This window comes from Myxocyprinus asiaticus, chromosome 12 (assembly GCF_019703515.2).
Source record: "Myxocyprinus asiaticus isolate MX2 ecotype Aquarium Trade chromosome 12, UBuf_Myxa_2, whole genome shotgun sequence".
NCBI classification, from domain to species: domain Eukaryota; kingdom Metazoa; phylum Chordata; class Actinopteri; order Cypriniformes; family Catostomidae; genus Myxocyprinus; species Myxocyprinus asiaticus.
The window spans coordinates 36154779-36176951 of NC_059355.1; the positions used below are offsets into that span (position 1 = coordinate 36154779).

At 41.9% G+C, this 22173-nt stretch overlaps 1 protein-coding gene across 1 annotated transcript in view; it reads right to left on the reverse strand.

Moving 5' to 3' along the window:
* Nucleotides 1–22173, reverse strand: part of scn8ab (sodium channel, voltage gated, type VIII, alpha subunit b) — a 99933-nt gene that overhangs the window by 72855 nt on the left and 4905 nt on the right. The window lies entirely within an intron of this gene.

A 22173-nucleotide genomic window follows, 5' to 3' on the forward strand; every position in this document is an offset into this window, starting at 1 on the left:
AACTGATCAATATGATTAATAATACTTACCTTCTAGGAGTCGCATGGCGCCATGCGAGGGTTGGACGTGCGAACGGCGAACTCTGCGCACTTTGCCAGTTTTTAATACTTTTTGTATCATAAACCGGTGAGATTCGATACACCCTGTTTCATAACTGTTCTACGAAGACAATATGTCAAAGAATTCAAAATCCTCGGGCTCTGGAGACATTAAAAGACACTTACATGCTCAAGCTGATACCCCTGACAAGGCCACAGACCCAGGACTCAGTTTGGAGGGTGCGGTGGGAGAAATCCAGTGTCAACTGTCAAGCATGCCGGCAATGCTGACGAAGGTCGTTGCTGACTTGGAGGATCTTGCTGTAATACGTCGATCAATCACTTCCATGGAGACTAAATTCTCTGAGTTGGTTACAAGAATGGGGGACGTTGAGAAACTGGAGCCAACGGAGAGGGAATTAGCTGCTAACTCGCTAGCGACCAAGACAGACTTGGAGTGCGTTTGGGAAAAGTTGGAAGACCTTGAGAATCATAACCGGCGAAACAAAGTCCGAATTGTTGGAATTCCTGAGAACAAAGAAGGCCGAGATATGGTGAAATTCCTAGACGAGCTCTTCCCGAGTCTGCTCTAAATAACAGGCCAAAAGCTGGAAATCGAGCAAGCTCACAGAGTTCTGGCTCAGAGATCTGCAGAGGGAGACAGGCCCCGATCAATTCTGGCCAAATTTCTGAGATCATCTGATAAAGATCTCGTGTTACATGAGGCGAGGAATAAAGGAAGGCTTTCTTGGAAGAACCACAGCATTTTCTTGTTCCCAGACTTTGCGAATTCAACAAGAGAGAAACGTGATCGATTAAAGGAATGCAAGAAACTCTTACATCAATGGAAGGTTGCTTTTGCACTGATGTTCCTGGCCAAATTGAGAACAGATGCTAAGGATGGTTGCAAAGTATTTACTTGTTCCCAACAAGCACTGTCCTTCATAAAGTCAATTGAATAAGTCATTGTGTGGTGCTCGCTTTGCAGCCGAGTGGACCTGACTCACTGAACATTCACTTGACCGTCTGAGGAAACTGGGCGCTTTTTTGTTTCTTTTTGTGCTGGTTCCGCCTAGCGGCTGGAGTTTGTTTTGTGGAATAACACTCCTTCGGGACAGTTTGTGGATGAATCTGCACGTTCTTTGTTTTTATGCCTCCTATTGGCTAGAGATTGTTTTGTGGAGTATTTTTTGCAGGACATTGGAATGATTATGTCATCTGCTGCACTCATGCCACAGCTGGCTCACAGTCGTTTGACTGTCCGAGGAAACTTAACTGCTTTTTTTTTTTTATGTGTGTGTGCTGGTTCTGCTAGAGGCTGGAGTTTGTTTTGGGGAGGAACACACCTTTGGGACAGTTATTCGGATGAATCTACACAATCCAACAGCAAAGCTGTCACGGGGGCTCTTGTAGGCATACATAGACTGTTTGAGTTTAGAAGGATGGACGCCAGTTGGTGCTGTCGTGCGTGGGGTTTTTTCTGTTTGTTTGGTTTGGAAGGAAGTTCGGGGTTTGACTGTTGCACTAATGTTGGAATGTGGTCTTTATAATTTTATTTTTGGCACACAATCTTTTTTTTTCTCGTATGTCAAAATGAAAAATGTTAATATGAGTGGATTGTCTCTCTCAACGTGGAATGTGAATGGGTTGGGGCACCCCATAAAAAGAAGGAAGGTTATTTCTTTTCTTAAACGAAAGAAATATGATACAGTGTTTCTTCAAGAAATGCATATTTCCCTGCAGGAAGCTGAAAAATTTGGGAGGATATGGGGAGGGCATGTTTTCTTTAGTGCTGGTTCAAGTAAGAGCAGGGGAGTCATTACATTGATAAGTAAACATCTACAATTCAAATGTCTCAAACAGAGTAAAGATTAATTAGGAAGAGTCATTATTGTTTTAGCAGAAAATCAGGGCAAAGGTTGATTTTGGCTAATATTTAAGCACCTAAGGCTGATGATCAGGGCTTTTTTATAGATCTTGAAAAGATGTTGCAAGCTGCTGGCACCCATCATGATATAATATTGGGAGGAGACTTTAATCTATTGATGGACTCAGTCCTTGATCATAGTGAAGCAAAAGTGTGTAAGCCCCCAAGAGCAACATTGACGGTTCACAGGATGTGTAAAAATCATAGTCTTACAGATATTTGGAGACTTTTGAACCCATCTGGTAGGGACTATACATTCTTTTCATTTCTCCATAAGATTTATTCTAGAATAGATTAAGATTAGTAGATTAGTCCCTAATTTCATATGTGGTTGATTGCTCAATTGGAAACACCTTAGTCTCATATCACACCCTGGTGTGTTTAGAGGTGTTGCCACATAAGGAGAAAAAGAAATCATATAGTTGGAACTTTAATGTATCCCTTTTGCAAAATCCTGATTTCCAACAAATGTTTAAGGCTGAAATCAATGTTTATATGGAGACCGACTGGTCCTCAGTATCCTCTGTGGGCATGGCTTGGGAGGCACTTAAGGCAGTTCTTATGGGTCGGATCATACAGTGTGCCTCATTCATCAAAAAATCCAAAGCACGAGAACTCGTGGAGTTGGAAGGGAATATTAAAAGTGCAGAGGCAGAGCTGAAGCACCGAATGTCATCTGATGGCCTCAGAGAATTGACCCGATTGAAATACAGAAATAATACTAAATAATATGTCTGCTTCACTTCGGTGAGGGGCAAGAACGCCACCACCTTGCGTGCGGAGATTGTGACCCTTCTGCGCAAGGGCGCGATAGAGCCTGTCCCTCCAGCCGAGATGAAGAAAGGGTTTTACAGCCCTTACTTCACTGTACCGAAGAAAGGCGGTGGGTTGCAGCCAATCTTGGACCTGCGATTACTTAACCAGGCCTTGCACAGACTCCCGTTCAAGATGCTGATGCCAAAGCACATTTTTGCCATGTGTCCGGCATCAAGATTGGTTCGCGGCGGTAGACCTGAAGGACGCATACTTTCACGTCTCGGTTCTACCTCAATACAGACCCTTCCTACGGTTTGCTTTCGACGGACGGGCGTATCAGTACAAGGTCCTCCCCTTCGGCCTATCCCTCAGCTGGCTGGGGCTTCGGGTCAACTGGGAAAAGAGCAAGCTCTCCCCGGTTCAGAGCATCTCTTTTCTCGGCATGGACTTAGACTCAGTCTCGATGATAGCGCGCCTCACGAGCGAGCGCACGCAGTCGGTGCTGAACTGCCTGAAGTCGTTCAAGCAGAGAACAGCAGTTCCACTAAAACACTTTCAGAGGCTCCTGGGGCATATGGCATCCTCGGCGCCGGTTACGCCACTAGGGTTGATGCATATGAGACCGCTTCAGCACTGGCTTCAGACTCCAGTCCCGAGATGGGCATGGCGCCACGGCACACATCGCGTGGCCATCACGCCGATCTGCTGGCACTTGTTCAGCCCTTGGACAGACCTTGCATTTCTACGGGCAGGAGTTCCCCTAAAGCAAGTGTCCAGGCGCGTCGTCATTACGACAGACGCCTCCAAGCGAGGCTGGGGCACCATGTGCAGCGGGCACGCAGCCGCTGGCTCCCGGACAGGACCGCGACTGTGTTGGCACATCAACTGCCTCGAGTTGCTGGCAGTATTGCTCACCCTGCGGAGGCTTTTGCCGTTGATCCGGGGCAAGCATGTGTTGGTCCGGATGGACAACACAGCGACAGTAGCGTATATAAATCGCCAAGGTGGCTTACGCTCACGTCGCATGTCGCAGCTCACCCGCCGTCTCCTCCTATGGAGTCAGTGGCGACTGAGGCGAAACTCACACCCCGGGCAACCTCAACGCCACAGCAGACCCACTATCGTGGCAGGTGACGCTCAGGGGAGAGTGGAGACTCCATCCCCAGGTGGTCCAGCTGATTTGGAGTCGGTTCAGCAAAGCACAAGTAGACCTATTTGCCTCCCGAGAAACCTCCCACTGCCCGCTCTGGTATTCTCCGATGGGGGCCCCCCCTCGGCCCAGACGTGCTGGCACACAGCTGGCCCCGGGGGCTGCGCAAGTATGCGTTCCCCCCAGTGAGCCTACTTGCACAGACCCTGTGCAAGGTCAGGGAGGACGAGGAGCAGGTCACCCTCGTGGCCCTGTATTGGCCCACCCAGACTTGGTTCTCAGACCTCACGCTCCTCGCGATAGCCCCTCCCTGGAGAATTCCCCTGAGGAAGGACCTTCTTTCTCAGGGACGGGGCACCATCTGGCACCCGTGCCCAGACCTCTGGAACCTCCACGTCTGGCCCTTGGATGGGATGTGGAAGACCTATGTGGCCTACCACCAGCAGTGGTAGACACGATCACTCAGTCCAGAGCTCCCTCCATGAGGCAGCTTTATACCCTGAAGTGGCGTCGGTTCGCGAATTGGTGTTCTTCTCTAGCTGAAGACCCTCAAAGATACGCAGTCGTGTCAGTGCTTTCCTACCTGCAGGATAGGCTGGAGGAACGGTTGTCCCCCTCCACCTTGAAGGTGTATGTGGCTGCCATAGCGGTACACCACGATACAGTGGATGGTAAGCACGACCTGATCATCAAATTCCTTCTAGGTGCCCGGAGGCTGAATCCTTCTAGGCCACACCTGTTCCCCTCATGGGATCTCTCCGTGGTCCTCCTGGGCCTTCGCAGAGCCCCCTTTGAGCCGCTAGAGTCAGTTGAGTTGAAAGCCCTCTCCTCAAAGACGGCCCTCCTGATTGCACTCACCTCCATCAAGAGGGTCGGGGACCTGCAAGCGTTCTCTGTCAGCAATACCTGCCTGGAGTTCGGTCCGGGTGACTCTCACATAATCCTGAGACCCCGGCCGGGCTATGTGCCCAAGGTTCCCACAACCCCCTTCAGGGATCAGGTGGTGAACCTGCAAGCGCTGCCCCAGGAGGAGGCAGACCCAGCCCTGTCATTGCTGTGTCCGGTGCGTACTTTGCGCATCTACTTGGATCGCATGCAGAGCTTTAGATGCTCTGAGCAGCTCTTTGTCTGCTTTGGTGGACAGCGGAAAGGGAACGCTGTCTCCAAACAGAGGCTTTCCCACTGGATCATGGATGCCATCGCTATGGCATACCAGGCCCAGGCCGTGCCAGAATACGAGCACACTGGCATCCTCGTGGGAACTGGCCCATGGCACCTTTCTAGCAGACATCTGCAGGGCAGCGGCGACACCCAAAACCTTTGAGATTTTACAATCTCCAGGTTCGCCCCGTGTTCAGTCAGGTACGAACAGGTAAGTTCCGGAATACGGACAGCTGGTCGGGTGTATCGCTTGTGTATAGCGCCTTTCCCCTCCAAAGAGGCAAAGATGTGCACTTCTATTCCCATGCCAGTTCACGAACCCGTGAACCCTGGATGTCCTTCCTCCCTAGCCCTGTGGCTTGCGAATTCAGTGGAGGAATTCACTGCCGGAACCAGTACGTGTGCTAATATGCCCTTACTGAGGTAGGTGCTCCACAGATGCGGGTTACTCCGGTAATCCCCTGTGATGTATTTTCCGCAGTACGGTCTCCCTGTTGGCAGACCTGCATCTCCCTTCGACAGAGCCCTCTCTGTCCTGGTCGCCATGTTTGTAGAGCTCCTCTCCTTTCAGACAGGACCTACCACCGTGCCTCTTCCATGTGCAGCTCTGAGCCCACATGACGTACTTGCCACATGTTACCTCCCCTCCGGGCAGGATGTGGTCTCCGGGGGGTCTTTTCCCCCTGAAAGAATAGGATAGGAAAAGAACACCTTCCCCAGCTGTTGAGCGTTAAAATGGCCCCAGCCGAATAACTGAATACTCTGTGGAGAGAAAACGTAGAGAAAAGGCTGTGGCTGGCGCGGCCTGCTTCCATACTAGATAAGTCTCTGCCACCCCCCCCCTCCAGGGATGTGGGGAACTATACAAAGTTTTTTGGGGCATTGGGGGAGGCTACGTGCAGACCGGTGCACCTGCTACTACGCACGCAGCAGCTTGCTTGCACCGGCACCGGCAGTCCACGTAACACGGTTCAGCTAGTTGTGCTGTTTCGTATAGGGACCCCTAGTGTCACTACATCGACACAACGTCGAGTGAGTGACAGAAGGGGAATGTCTCGGTTACTGTCGTAACCTCCGTTCCCTGATGGAGGGAACGAGACGTTGTGTCCACCCTGCCACAACGCTGTACTACCCGCTGAAATGGCCAGGACCCTGTCTAGGCTCCTCAGCACAAAACCTGAATGAGTGGTTGCAAGTCAGCTCCTTTTATACCCATATGTCCGGGGGAGTGGCATGCAAATTCCACTCGCCAATTCTCACTGGCCTTTTCTCAAAGATCTGAGGTGTTCGGGGTTCTCAAGAGCGACCCCTAGTGTCACTACATCGACACAATATCTCGTTCCCTCCATCAGGGAATGGAGGTTACGACAGTAACCGAGACGTTATTGTCCAATTTCCCTGATCCAGCTAGACATTAAAATATTGTCAAAAATTTTGGCTAACCGATTAAATAGTTTTATGACATCTCTTATACATATAGATTAGGTGGTGTTTATTCGGGCCGCAGCTCTTCTGATGACATTAGGTGTCTCATCAATATTATGTGGTCAGTGGTGAATGATCAGACTCCGGTCGCAGCCATCTCACTTGACGCTGAAAAGACGTTTGATATGGTAGAATGGGATTATCTTTTTAAGATTTTGGAATTTACGGGTTCTGGAATACTTTTATTGGATGAATAATTAAGTTACTTTATAGACACCTGGTAGCGGCGGTACAAACAAATGGATTAATTTCAGATTATTTTACTCTGGATAGGGGCACCCGGCAGGGTTGCCCTCTCTCCCCATTATTGTTCTGTCTTGCCCTGGAACCATTAGCAGCCGCGATAAGAAGGGAAGGTGATTTTCCAGGGGTGGTGGCGGGAGGTGTGGCGTATAAGATTTTTCTTTACGCAGATGATATTTTATTATTCGGCTCTGACCTTACTAAATCTATGCCTTGCCTCCACAGAATTATTAATTCCTTTTCTAAATTCTCAGGATACAGAGTCAATTGGTCTAAATCCAAAGCTTTGGCTCTGACAGCATACTGCCCAGTAACGGCTTTCCAGCCGGGCACCTTCCAGTGGCCCAAACAGGGCATTAAGTATTTGGGCATTTTATTCCCATCAAATTTGTCTGATTTAGTTAGAGTTAATTTTGACCCCTTAATAAAAAGGTTTTCGAGCAATGTGGGCAGGTGGGCTTCATTACATTTATCTATGATTGGGAAGGTTAATGTTGTTAAAATAAATTGTATTCCAAAATTCAACTACCTGTTACAATCTCTCCCTGTAGATGTCCCCCTCTCTTATTTTAAGCAATTTGATAGCATTGCGAAGTCCTTCATTTGGAATGGTAAACGTCACAGATTACATTACAGTAAGCTGCATAGGCTGATTGACAAAGGTGGGCTAGGCCTACCCAAGATTTTGTTTTATTATTATGCGTTCAGTTCACATTTGGCTCATTGGTCATTTCAACCTGAGAGAGCCCATCACTGGTTTTGTATTGAACAGGAAGTTCTTGCCCCTATTTCGCCATTGCAAAGCCTTTCTATCAAACTAATTGGAGAAGTTAAGTTACACCCCGTTATCTCACATTTGCACTCGGTCTGGACAAAAGTGTCCAGATTGTTTAATTCGGACATTTATTTAAATGTTGCCTCAAGCATATGGCTGAACCCTAAATTATGAATAAATAGGTCCCCTTTCTGCTGGTCAGAGTGGATTGTGAGTGGGGTTACTACACTCTGTGACCTATATGAGAGTGGAGTGTTGAGATCTTTTGAAAATTTGGTTCAACATTTTGGGATTCCCAGATCTCATTTCTATAGTTATTTTCAGCTGTGCCACCTGCTATGTATTGTTTTTGGGAGTATCACACACCCCCCTAAAGCAGCAGATACTCTGGGAGAGGTGATTACTGCTTTTGAAAAAAGTCATGAGGCATCAGTGTATTACTCCCTGCTAATTCAGAGTATTGGGGACGGAGCTTTAACTTCTATCAAGAGATTATGGGAGAAAGATTTAAACATTGTATTGGAGGAAGGAGTGTGGGCAAGGATTCAAAAAAACGTCAAGTCTGCATCTAGAGATGCAAGGGTCCACCATATGCAATTTAACATTTTACATAGATTCTGTTGGACCCCTCTAGATTGGTCTTAAAGACACACCTACCTGCTGGCGATACCAATCAGAAGATGGAGACAAAACCCATGTTTTTTGGGGGTGTGGTACTCATAAAAATTACTTTCATTGGTGTAACCTAGTTTTGTCAGGTTAATTTAGTTCTTTAACCTTAATTAGGTTAATCGGGTGGAAGTGGATCTTTGAGATAGCAACTTAGGTTACCACTTTTTTCAATGCAATAATGACGTGAGCATGATTTTTTGTGTTTTGTCCCCGTAACAATACAAATACACGTGTGCATGTATTTTTAGAGGCAGTAGAGTTTGTTCTGGCAGTTGTCTTTAATCTGAATTTTGAAGAAAACTTTATGTATGCATGTGTTTCATGAGCAGGGAGGACATTTGGAATTACAGTGGGTTTCCTTTAAAAAGAACCAGCTGTGGAAAAGAAGAACAGATTTGGCTGAATTCAGCATCTGCAATTATTTAAAAGGATTTTTTAATTATTTAAATGATCTTTTGTTAAGGTATTGTATTCAATTTGACTTAAACTACGAATTCTTTGTCAATATATCATATCTCATAAAAAAATAATAATAATATACTTACCTTCTCTATAATTTAACAGAGCCTACATCCAAATCCTGATGAGAACAACATTTTCCATGCATAAAATAGGAGTGTGTCACTGTTAATGCATAAAAGATTGAAGTCCATATCTCTATTCTTCTAATTCATTGCATACAGTCCATGTACACTACAAATTTCTTATGAATGTGCTGTCTTTCTTTATATCACTGGTGCTTGACAGGGAATGGAAAATATAATAGGACGTTGATGGTGCAAAAACCAGAAAAGGACCTCAAAATTAAATTGCACTTAACCCAGCCAATTAGCCCGTTGCGTGTGCAATTTCAGCAAACTCACTTGTGCCTAGACTTAGCGCATGCTTGTATGAAAATACCTAAACTTTATTGCCATGCCCATTGACTTTGCTTGTATGACTTAAAGCATAGCGCTGCACTTACCGCTAGCGCTCTTAAAATGGGGCCCTATTTCATTTGAAAATATTTTCAAAAGTACTATTCATTTATTTAGGGGTAAAATGTTTCTTTTATGTTGTTTATGATGAGGGAAAATTTCTGAGAGTACAATTAAGTGTTTTATCAAATCCCCTGGGAATAGAGTGCAACAGTACCCACCCACTTTTCCAGCCATCTTGATTCCGGAAGTGTCTTTCCTGTTCATTTTTGCATGTGCAACAGCATCGGTGGTCGTCAGAAGTGATCCGTGGTCCAGTTCTGGACCAGAGCATGTTTAAACTCGTATGGGCATAGTTCAGTGACACTGCTCTCCAAACCATGAACCAGCTACTTTTAGATGAGCACATATTATCGCAATCAAATGTATTTATGCTAATTGCTTAGCTGCTGGTGCAGTCAAAACTGGACTTTATAAAATACATCACAGCTGTTACAGAAGTGATGTCGGCTTATATGCACAACCTTTTTCAACAAAAGATAAATAGTTTGTGTCTCGTATTTTCAGCGTCTGTAGTGCTCGTAATAAGTGATAACGTTAAACTTCACTGAACCTGCATACAGTACATGCACATATCCTGATTGTGTTTGGTTCTATCTGCAGATGTGTGTCATACATTTCTATCCCAAACACCATCAAATCAGTTTGTTCTCCATTTACCAATGATTTTCTGAACAATCTGGCTCCAGCACATCAAGTATAGGAGAAGGAAAGGCTTATTTCTCCTCATTGAATGGGAAGATGATAGAAAAAAAGGAAGAACAGACATTGCTCTTTTTTCAGTTCTACAATTATTTGATGTAAAAAGACAGTTCTACATTAGATGATCATTGTTTTCTTATGTGGGTTATCAAAGATACAGACTTTAGCATATCTAAATGTTCTTCCTCAGTTTTCTTAAACAATAACCATACATTGTATGTTTTTATTTTCAAAACAAAGTTAATCAAAACCTATTTTTTATTTTTAGGGTGTGAGTTCATGTTTGTTCTTCAGCTAGATCTTAAGAAGGAATTTATGGCCAGACTTTTAAAATGTAAATTAAATACACCTGACTACTTTAATGTAAATAAACACATATTATTAACAGTGTTTTGTTTTTCCATGTTAACATATGAGTTACAATTAAAGTGTTAGGAAAGATAAATATGGAAAAATGTGGCCCCCATTGAGTTTTCATCTAGAAAATCTGGCGCTGCCATATAGTATAAACCAACAAATGTATTTATTTTAAATGAACGTATGTTGTGAACAAAAGCAGTCTCGGAGTATAAATTATTTACAAAAAAATGAAGTTTAATACTAACAAGGAGAGTACCTGCCCTTTTTTCTTCCACTTCAAGCACTGCTTATAAAGCATTGCGAATGACAAAATCAAATTGAAAATTATGGAAATTTCTGAAACCATTGATTTGAGGATGTTAGTTTTAAAGCAAAAAAATAAATAAAATAAAAATAAATAAATAAATAAATATCTGAATATTTTGCAATAAATGTAATATATATATATATATATATATATATATATATATATATATATATATATATATATATATATATATATATATATGTATATTACATTTATTGCAAAATATTCAGATATTTACAAATATTTAAGTAATTAGAGAGTTGGGAGACCGACTCCATTGCCTCAGGGCACTTAAACACTAGAGTTAACGTTGCGTCAAAGAATGCTGTGAATGCATTTATTTCAAAGGGGATGGTGCATCAGTAGGATGGAGAGGGAAAACGCAAGGTTTCCAATAGTGAAGCTCCATCATGCAACAAAAAGTAGAAAACATTGCAAATTTTGCTGCAAACGCACTCTGTGTAGGCATCCTTTGACCAATGGGAATCTCGGAGAGGCGGGACAAGTTGTGCTGTGAAATCGAAAAAAACATGGCAGACAAACTCATACGGTGTATTCATTCACTGTCCTCTATTATCTTTCTCTGTCAGTCTAGAAAGATAGTAATTGTGGAGAGGGAGCCTGGAGAAGTGTTACAATGTTTACTGGTACAACATCAAAAAGGTATCTTTTAAATAGCCATCTCTATCCGTGACCGCTTCTTCCCTGTGTGGTACACGCTTTCCAAACAGACCTTTAGCACTCCCTTCAGCGTCAAACGCTCCGTCTGAGCTTTCCCTAGTGTGTAAGCACCCTCACACACAGTGCATTATGAAAGTGAAATCACTGCAAAGCTTGTTTCCCGTGACTCTCTGATTGGCGGATCTTTCTTTTCTGGATTTGCAGGTACAGTTTTTTTCACTAAGAATTCCCCTATTAAACACATTTTTTTTAATTAATTTATTTTTTTTATAAATTTGAAATAGTGTGGACTGTGATTTCAACAGTAGCCTATGCCATCGATTTAACAACTTTAGAGCTCATGGTCTGTCTTTATATGTTATCGTTAAAAATGTATTATCCTATGGCAGGGGTTTTCAAAGTCATAAGGACCAAGTGTACTTCGGTTGACCGCATTCCAGACTGGATCGTGCCCGGTTGACTGCATTGCTTTCCTGAGTACACTCCATTGACCCTGAGTGCAGACGTACGCGTTCGACGCATGCATACTACAACTGCTTTGTGATACTCTTTTAGTAGAGTCAATGGCCAAGGCATGCACCTACAATGCGCATAGACGATGGTCGTGTCCCGGGTCAAGAAAATCTGGGTGGCGAGCAGTCAGGCCACGCAGACTGGCTGCGGTCAGCTCCGAATGTCTCTATGTGAATCTGCACCTGTCACAAAAGCATGAACATGAGTTAAACCGATATCACTGTGAACTCGTAATAATGGACACGTCGTAATTTTGTTCCATGTTTTTGGATTTTATACAGGTATGTATGTACCAACACATGGAGTTCTAGAAAATCCTTTATTTTCCACTGAGGTGAAAGTCGCAATGTGAGTCGTGAACAGATGATTTTAGTTGATGGTTTAAATGTCATTTGATGTGCTCAAACACCTGTAGCGAGCATCAGAATATAATTTTTACAATACAATATTAAGCATGTATTTCTGCAGTTCCTAAAAAAATTACCGGTGAAATGGCGAGTTGATTCTTCCTACTTTGGTATTCTTTCTCCCTTACTAAACCATGTCTCTAAAGAGCTAGAATATTACGACTGAACAGAGGCAGAGCTACTGTCTATTAAGCTGGAAAATATTTTGTTATTATTAGTAGTAATAGTATTGTTATATTTAATTTATCTTCACAATACATTTTATTGTATTTATTCATCTTTTGACTTTCCTTGGTGAATTTATCATCATTCTCCACGCCTCTCCTGACATGCTCTCTGTGAAAATCGTCACCCTATGGATATAAATGAATGGAATTTTACTTCTGGAACCAGACTGATGCACTCTACAGCCTGTGACAAGCACATGATTTCAATCTTAATGGGATAGTTCACCCATTAGTAAAATTAATGGGATAGTAAAATTCTCTTATCATTTACTCACCCTCATGCCATCCAAGATGAAGATTTTTAGTAGAATATTTCTGCTCTGAAGGTCCATACAATGCAAGTGAATGGTGGCCAGCTCTGAAGGTTCAATTATTACATAAAGGCATCATAAAAGTAATCCATACGACACCAGTGGATTAATCAATGTCTTCTGAAGCTATCCAATCAATTTTGGATGAGAACAGACCAAATTGTCATTCCTTTCTTACTATAAATCTTGACATCAGTCTCCTTGGCGATAGTGATTTCAAGCTCGACTGCACTTCCTATAGCACCATCTAGCGCTCTGCGCACATGCCAAGCACTAGGATGTGTAATCGAGCTTGAAATCGTAATCATGCCTAGAGACTGCAATGGCAAGGTGTACAGTAAAAAATGAGTTATATTTTGGTTTGTTCTCACCCAAAACCGATTGGATTGCTTCAGAAGACAATGACTATGTTTACATGGACACCAGAAAGCCGTTTATTGCGAGAAAGCTTCATAAGGCTCGAAATTGGTGTATGCGATACATGAGCTGTGTTCGCGGCTTTCTCTTTACTCCCGTATACATGCAGCTCGGTCAGAAAGCAGCTTTCTCCACAGAAACTTAATTTTCCCATGATGCTTGTGTATGGGAACCAAGGAAGACGTCGTTATTTTGTTCTGTTTCTTCGCTTTATTTCCAGATTCCAGAGTTGTTGCTGTGGTTGTTTCATTCACTTTCTATTGCGACCTGTAGCGGAATTGCACTGCAATAGTGGAATTTCCTTCTTATATAAAACTCCGGGATTCCCCCAATGTACAAGCGCATATACATAAACATAAGGGAGAGTCAATATTTTACATTGATGTGTATAAATGGGTATAATTTATGTGATTTTCCCACTGTACTTTCGAGAAATGTGAACTGTGTTGACATGTTGTTGGGCTCCATCCTATGACGTTTGTTATCCCGGTCTGTTCCACGCACGCACACTCTCCAAACACCCATCAGAATGCTGTTTATGCATTATCATGACCACATTAAGCCGCATTCTCCAAGAGAAACCTAGGTGTGTTAAACTGCTTTCTCTTAATCCCTTAAATGGCATTAGGAAATTCGAGTTCTTGTTTACATGATGTTGCAGAGTGCTGCTTTCTGCAAAAACCCTGGAATAAACTGTTTTTTTAAGTGCATGTAAACATGGTCATTGATTAAACCACTTGAGTCAAATGGATTACTTTTATGATGCCTTTATGTAATATTTGGACCTTCAGAGTTCTGGCCAACATTCACTTGCATTATATGGCCCTACAGAGCTGAAATAATCTTCTTGTTATTAAAAATTTTTATTGATTCCATTCATAAGACAAACAAACACAACATAAAATACGGAATCAATTATACACATTAAACCCCTCCCCCTCCAGCTGACTTCCACCCCCTGAGGATAATTTGTCTGCCGATCATAACTCCGGCTAGGACCCAACTTTTTAAATGACTATCCCAATATTAATGACCGCCCCATCACCAAAGATACAGAGTCTGGGGCAAAATGAAAACGGAGTGTCCAATATGTCGCACATAAATCTCTGAACCCTCAACCAAAATTCTTGGATCTTAACACATCCCAAAAAACATGGGTTATGTCGCCGCCTTCTGACTGGCATCGCCAGCAGGTGGGTGTGTTTTTAAGACCAAGACTTTATAACCCAGAGGGGGTCCAAAAGACTCAATGTAAAATCTTAAATTGCATCAGACGCACCCTTGCATCTCTAGATGTAGGCATGATGATTTTTAGAATCCTAGCCCACACTCCCTCCTCCAATACCAAGTTTAAATCTTTCTCCCATAATCTCTTGATAGAAGTTAAAGCTCTGTCCCCCCAGACACTGAATTAGCAGGGAGCAATACACTGATGCCTCATGACCATTTCCAAAAGCAGTAATCATCATTCCCAGATTAACTGCTGCTTTAGGGGGGTGTATGCTACTCCCAAAAATAGTACAAAGCAGGTGGCGCAGCTGTAAATACCAATAAAACTGAGATCTGGGAATTCCAAAATGTTGAACCAAATTTTCAAAAGATCTTAACACTCCACTCTCATATAGGTCACCGAGTGTAGTAACCCCCCTCACAATCCACTCTGACCAGCAGAAAGGGGATTTATTTATACATAATTTTGGATTTAAATAAATATCTGAATTAAACACTCTAGACACTTTTGTCCATACCGAGTGCAAATGTGAGATAACGGGGTATAACTTAACTTCTCCGAATAGTTTGATAGAAAGGCTTTGAAATGGTGAAATAGGGGCAAAAACTTCCTGTTCAATACAAAACCAGGGAGGGGCTCTCTCAGGTGGAAGCGACCATTGAACAAAATCTTGGGTAGGCCTAGCCTACCTTTGTCAATCGGCCTATGTAACTTATTGAAATGTAATCTGGGACGTTTACCATTCCAAATGAAGGACTTCGCTATGCTATCAAATTGCGGGGACATCTACAGGGAGAGATTGTAGCAGGTAGTTAAATTTTGGAATACATTTCATTTTAATAACATTAACCTTCCCAATCATAGATAAATGTAATGAAGCCCACCTGCCCATATCGCTTGAAAACGTTTTTATTAAAGGGTCCAAATTAAATCAGACAAATTTGCTGGGAATAAAATGCCCAAATACTTAATGCCCTGTTTGGGCCACTGGAAGGCGCCTGGCTGAAAAGCCGTTACTGGGCAGTACGCTGTCAGGGCCAAAGCTTCGGACTTAGACCAATTGACTCTGTATCCTGAGAACTTAGAAAAGGTATTAATAATTGTGTGGAGGCAAGGCAAAGATCTAATGGGGTCGGAGATGAATAACAAAATATAATCTGCGTAAAGCAAAAGCTTATGTGCCATACCTCCCGCCACAAATCATCTTCCTTTATTATCGAGGCTGCTAATGGTTCCAGGGCAAGACAGAACAATAATGGGGAAAGAGGGCAACCATGCCGGGTGCCCCTATCCAGAGTAAAATAATCTGAAATTAATCCATTTGTTTGTACCGCCACTACCAGGTGTCTATAAAGTAACTTAATCCATCCAATAAAAGTATTCCCGAACCCATATATTTCCAAAATCTTAAAAAGATAATCCCATTCTACCATATCAAATGCCTTTTTGGCATCAAGTGAGATGGCAGTGACCGGAGTCTGATCATTCGCCACTGACCACATGATATTGATGAGACGCCTAATGTTATCAGAAGAGCTGCGGCCCCGGATAAACACCACCTGATCTATATGTATAAGAGATGTCATAACTTAATCGATTAGCCAGAATTTTTGACATTATTTTAACGTCTAGCTGGATCAGGGAGATTGGATGGTAACTCTTACACACACTTGGATCTTTGTCCTTTTTAAGAATCAGACTGATCCGGGCTTGTGTCATGGTTGGGGGAAGCTTTCCATTCTTTAATGATTCCATAAAAACTTCTAGCAAAACTGGAGCCAGTTCCGTAGCATAAGATCTAAAAAATTCAGCGGCAAAGCCATCTGGCCCCGGAGCCTTGCCTATAGGCAAGGACTTAATTACCTCGCCAAGCTCCTCCAAGCTTATCTCAGAATCAAGATAATTTTTTTGCTCAGCCGACAGTTTAGGAAGTTCTAATGGTTCCACAAAGTTTCTAATATCCTCATCAGTGGATGAAGACATGAAACTATAGAGATCAAGATAGAATTCTTTAAAAGCATTATTAATATCAATGGCCGAGGTAAATATTTCACCACCAGCAGATTTCACTGAGGGAATGGTAGAAAAAGACTCTCTCTGTTTTATATACCTAGCCAGAAGTTTTCCTACATGTTCCCCCGACTCAAAAGTATGACTGTCTTGCCCTGAATAGCCAAAACTCCACCTTCTGCGACAAAATAGTATTATATCTGTATTTCAATCGGGTCAGTTCTCTGAGGCCATCAGACGACATTCGGCACTTCAGCTCTGCCTCGGCACTTTTAATATTCCCTTACAACTCCACGAGTTCTCGTGCTTTTATTTTTTGATGAAGGAGGCATACTGTATGATCCGACCCCGAAGAACCACCTTAAGTGCCTCCCATGTCACGCCCACAGAGGATACTGAGAACCAGTTGGTCTCCATATAAACATTGATTTCAGCCTTTAACATTTGTTGGAATTCAGGATTTTGCAAAAGGGATATATTAAAGCGGCAACTATATGATTTATTTTTCTCCATATGTGGCAACACCTCTAAACTCACCAGGGTGTGATCTGAGACTAAGGTGATTCCAACTGAGCAATCAACAACAGATGAAATGAGGGACTTAGATATATATAAAAAAATCTATTCTAGAATAAATCTTATGGACTGATGAAAAAAATGTATAGTCCCAACCAGATGGGTTCAAAAGTCTCCAAATATCTGTAAGACCAAGATTTTTACAAATCCTGTGAAGTGTCAATGTTGCTCTAGGGGGCTTACACACTTTTGCTTCACTATGATCAAGGACTGAGTCCATCAAAAGATTAAAGTCTCCTCCCAATATAATATCATGAGGGGTGCCAGCGGCTTGCAACATCCCTTCAAGATCTATAAAAAAGCCCTGATCATTAGTGTTAGATGCGTAATTATTAGCCAAAATCAGACTTTGCCCTTGAATTTCAGCTAAAACAATAATAACTCTTCCTAATTTATCTTTAATTTGTTAAAGGTAACCCTTACCTTCCCAAATTTTTCAGCTCCCTGCAGGGAAAAATGTGTTTCTTGAAGAAACACTATATCATATTTCTTATGTTTAAGAAGAGAAATAACTTTCCTTCTTTTTATGGGGTGCCCCAACCCATTCACATTCCATGTGGAGAGAGACAATCCACTAATACTAACATTTGACATTTTGACAAATTAGAAAAAATAGATTGTGTCAAAAATAAAATTATAGAGACCACATTCCACATTAGTGCAACAATCAAACCCCGAACCTCCCCCCGAACCAAACAAACAGAAAAAAGAAAAACATGCGCATAAACCCCGCGCACGACAGCACCAACTGGCGTCCATCCCTCTAAACTCAAACAGTCCATGTACGCCTACATGAGCCAACTTTGCCATCGGATTGCTCAAGTCCAGTGTTTCTATACAAATTTTGTGAGACAGAATTACACAACAGAAGATAATCTATAAAACATCCTGCAAGAAATACTCCACAAAACAAACTCCAACCAATAGCACAAAGAATGTGCAAATTCATCCACAACACTGTCCCGAAGGAGTGCTGCTACACAAAACAAACTCCAGCCGCTAGACGGAACCAGCACAAAAAGAAACAAAAAAGGCGCTCAGCTTCCTCGGACGGTCAAGTGAAGGTTCAGTGAGTCAGGCTAACTTGGCAGCAACATGAGAACCACAAAATAACTTACTCCATTGACTTTATGAAGGACATTGCTTGCTGGGGACATGTAAATACTTTAAGGCCATCTATTCTCAATTTGGCCAGGAACATCAGTGCAAAAGCGACCTTCTGTTGATGTAAGAGTTTCTTGCATTCCTTGAATCGATCACGTTTCTCTTTTGTCGAATTCACAAAGTCTGGGAACAAGAAAATGCTGTGGTTCTTCCAAGAAAGCCTTCCTTTACTGCTCGCCTCGCATAACATGAGATCTTTATCGGATGATCTCAGAAATTTGGCCAGAATTGATTGGGCTTGTCTCCCTCAGTGGATCGCCGAGCCGGAACCCTGTGAGCTCACTCGATTTCCAGCTTATGGCCTGTTATGTCACGCAGATTCGGAAAGAGCCCATCCAGGAATTCCACCATATTCTGACCCTCTGCTTCCTCAGGAATTCCAAAAATTTGGACATTATTACGCCAGTTACGATTCTCCATATCCTCCAGCTTCTCCCAGACACGCTCCAAATCTGCCCTGGTTGCTAGCGGATTAGCAGCTAATTCCCTCTCCGATGACTCCCGATAATCGGTCCGTTTCTCGATATCCTCCACTCTTGTAACCAACTCAGTGAATTTCATTTCCATGGCCGTGATCGATCGACGTGTTGCAGCAAGATCCTCCAAGTCAGCAACGACCTTCGTCAGCATTGCCGATATGTTCAGCAATTCTCGCCAAATCTCTTTCACCTCTCCGGCCAATTCGACTCCTTGGCTCGAGGCCTCCATAAGTGTCTTTTAATGTCTCCAGAGCCCGTGGATTTTGAATTCTTTGACATATTGTCTTCCTAGATCCTAGTTATGGATCAGGGTGCATCAAATCTCACCGGTTTATGACACAAAAAGTATCAAAACTAGCAAAGTGCGCAGAGCTTGCCGGTCACACATCCGAACATCGCATGGAGTCACGTGACTCTGAAATAATCTTCTTAAAATCTTAATTTGTGTTCTGCAGAAGAAAGAAAGTCATACACATCTGGGATGGCATGAGGGTGAGTAAATGATAAGAGAATTCTCATTTTTGGGTGAACCATTCTTTTAATTCCTTAGTAACTCTCTAACAATCCAAGAACAACAGAGCAGTCCCAATTTTGTCTTTGACCCTTTGTTCTTTTGTCATCTGAAAGACTCGAGCTATGACCTAAAAATGTCAGTGATCAAAATTAGGTTCATCTCAAGAACATTAAGACTGAAGAATTGCACATTTGCAGAAGGAAATGTGCATATGAGCAAACTGATGTTGTTTGAACAAAACATGAAGCACATATACAGTATAATCATACCTTTACATGAGCACCTGCACAAACACACAATGCTGTCTATTGGTCTTTCCTTCACAAAGCATAAGTGATATGCTGCAAAGCTACTGAAAATTTCATCATCTACAGGGAAGAGAGCCAAAGAGACATGAAGATGTGGACAAGAGCTGAGGGAGCTGCTGCGGGGGAGGAGGATGAGGGATGAGGGTTCAATAGTGGTAAAACTGGATATAGCATCACTGTTGCACTTAACTCGAAGTACATCCGATCTACTCTACGTCATAAAATGCACTTACTGTAAGCCTCAAATGAACAACAGTTTTCTTCATCTATCCCCTTTCAAATGCTAACTGACACTACTCAACCTTTATTCACAACTCAAAATCAATATTCACCAATACAGATCTATCTATCTATCTATCCATCTATCTGTCGGTCTGTCTGTATGTCTGTCTATCATAAAACAGCTTTTTTCAATTGCTGTCTCCAGAGGTCAAACAGTTACACACAGCTGATACAATAACTACCATCAGAAAACCACACGGCACAGATCAGACACATCCCATATCTCTCAAATGTACATACAAACACATGAGGCTTTCTGCAGGTTTATTCACCCATGACATCCTGAATGGCTCTTTTACCCCACTACTCGAGGGACCAGTAGATCTGAAACTCTGCACTTCTCCACTTCACCCTAACCCTTCTACACAACACATGAGTGCCACCGTGAGCTGCTGCAGCTATAGCCCCCTCACACAAGAACACCTTGCTGCCAATAAGGAGAGGAGATGGTTAGAGGGGATGAAACAAAAGAGAGCAGAGTACGGGAGGATGCTGTATGGAGCAGAGTGGCAGTGATGGTCATTAGGATGGAATATTGGACAAAGGGGACACATGCAAGATGAAAAGAAGAGACACAAGACAAACATACTATTTCTACAACTTTTCTCTCAATAAAAATCCCCCCAACTTCCACTGTATGACACATGCCACACTGTGATAAGTTATGCAAGACACAACTCTAGTGAGAGAAGTGCTGATGTGAGTGCACCACTCTTTTTCTCACACACACACACATGCACAAAATACATTGAGGCTGAAGATAATTTAAGACACTGAAAAGGAGAAAGTAAGAGAAAGGAATAGGAGAATGACAGAGTTAATTCTGGTCTTAAAGAGCCATTATAAAAAACACTGACCTGACAAACATTTTGGAAAGTATTTGTTAGGGGTTCACTCCACATTTATAATTATTCTCTTAGAGAATATTAAATGAATGTGTATAAAAGGGATAGTTCACCCAAAAATGAATATTATCTCATAATTTACTCACCCTCATGTCATACCAGATGTGTATGACTTTCTTTCTTCTGCAGAATGCAAATGAAGATATTTAGAAGAATATTTCAGCTCTGTAGGCCCTCACAATGCAAGTGAATGGTGCCAAAAATGTTAAACTCCAAAATCCACATAAAGGGAGCATAAAAGTAATCCATATGACTCCAGTGGTTAAATTCATATGTTCAGACATGATATGAGAGGTGTGGGTGAGAAACAGAACAAAATGTAAGTCATTTTTTTGTCATAAATTCTCCACCCTGCACCTTAGGGGGCAATATGCAAGAAGGATGTGAATCACCAAAAACAGAAGACGGAGAATGAGAAAGTGAAAGTAAAGTGGAAATTGATTTAGCAGGGAGGATAATTTATAGTAAAAAAGGACTTAAATATTTGATCTGTTTCTCACACACACCTATCAAATCACTTCAGAATATATGGATTTAACCACCAGAGTCATATGGAGTACTTTTATTTTGCCATTACATGGATTTTGGAGCTTCAAAATGTTGGCACCCATTCACTTGCATTATATGGACCTACATAGCTGAAATATTCTTCTAAAAACCTTTGTGTTCTGCAGAAGAAAGGGAGTCATACACATCTGGGAATGCATGATGGTGAATAAATGATGAGAATTTTCATTTCTGGGTGAACTATCCCTTTAAAGGAATATTCCGGGCTTAATACAAGTTAAGCTCAATTGACAGCATTTGTGGCATAACCAAAAAAATCAATTTAGACTTGCAAAATCTAGATCGCAAAAATCTAGTGAGGCACTTACAATGGAAGGGAATGGGGGCCAATCCGTACACATTAAAATACTCACTGTTTCAAAAGTATAGTTACAAGAACAATTTGCACCTTAATATGATTTTAGTGTGATAAAATAGCTTACTAACTTTTTTGTATAAAGCTATATCTAATTTTACAACTTCATTGTCATGATGGCATAATGCTGTTAACCGTAAAAAGTGAATCACAAAAACAGCAATTTAAACAACTTTACAGCTCAAATAATACATGAGTTTTAACAGAACATTTAATGTAAGTGCTTTTATAAAGTTGTCCGCTTTACATTTCTGCCTTTAAACCCTCCAAAAATTGGCTACATTCACTTTCATTGTAATTGCCTTGCTGTAACCTCGATTTTCAGGGTAACCTCTTTTCCTTTTGTTTTTTGTTTTGTTTTGTTTTTTTGTGGTAATCAAAAAAATGCTGTCAATTGAGTATTGAACCCAGAATATTCCTTTAACACAAAAGTTAACATGAACTAAGACTGAAAAAACAAATACAGCATTTACTAATCTTGGCTGATATTAATTTCAACAAATACTATTTTTTTAATATATACTTAAAGTTGTATAAGTTAACATAAGATGATGTGATATGAACTAACATGAACAAATGATGAACAATAGTATTTTGATAAATTAACATGAACCAAGATTATTAATTGCTGTTAATAATAATTTGTAAGTTCATAACACCTAATGTATTAACT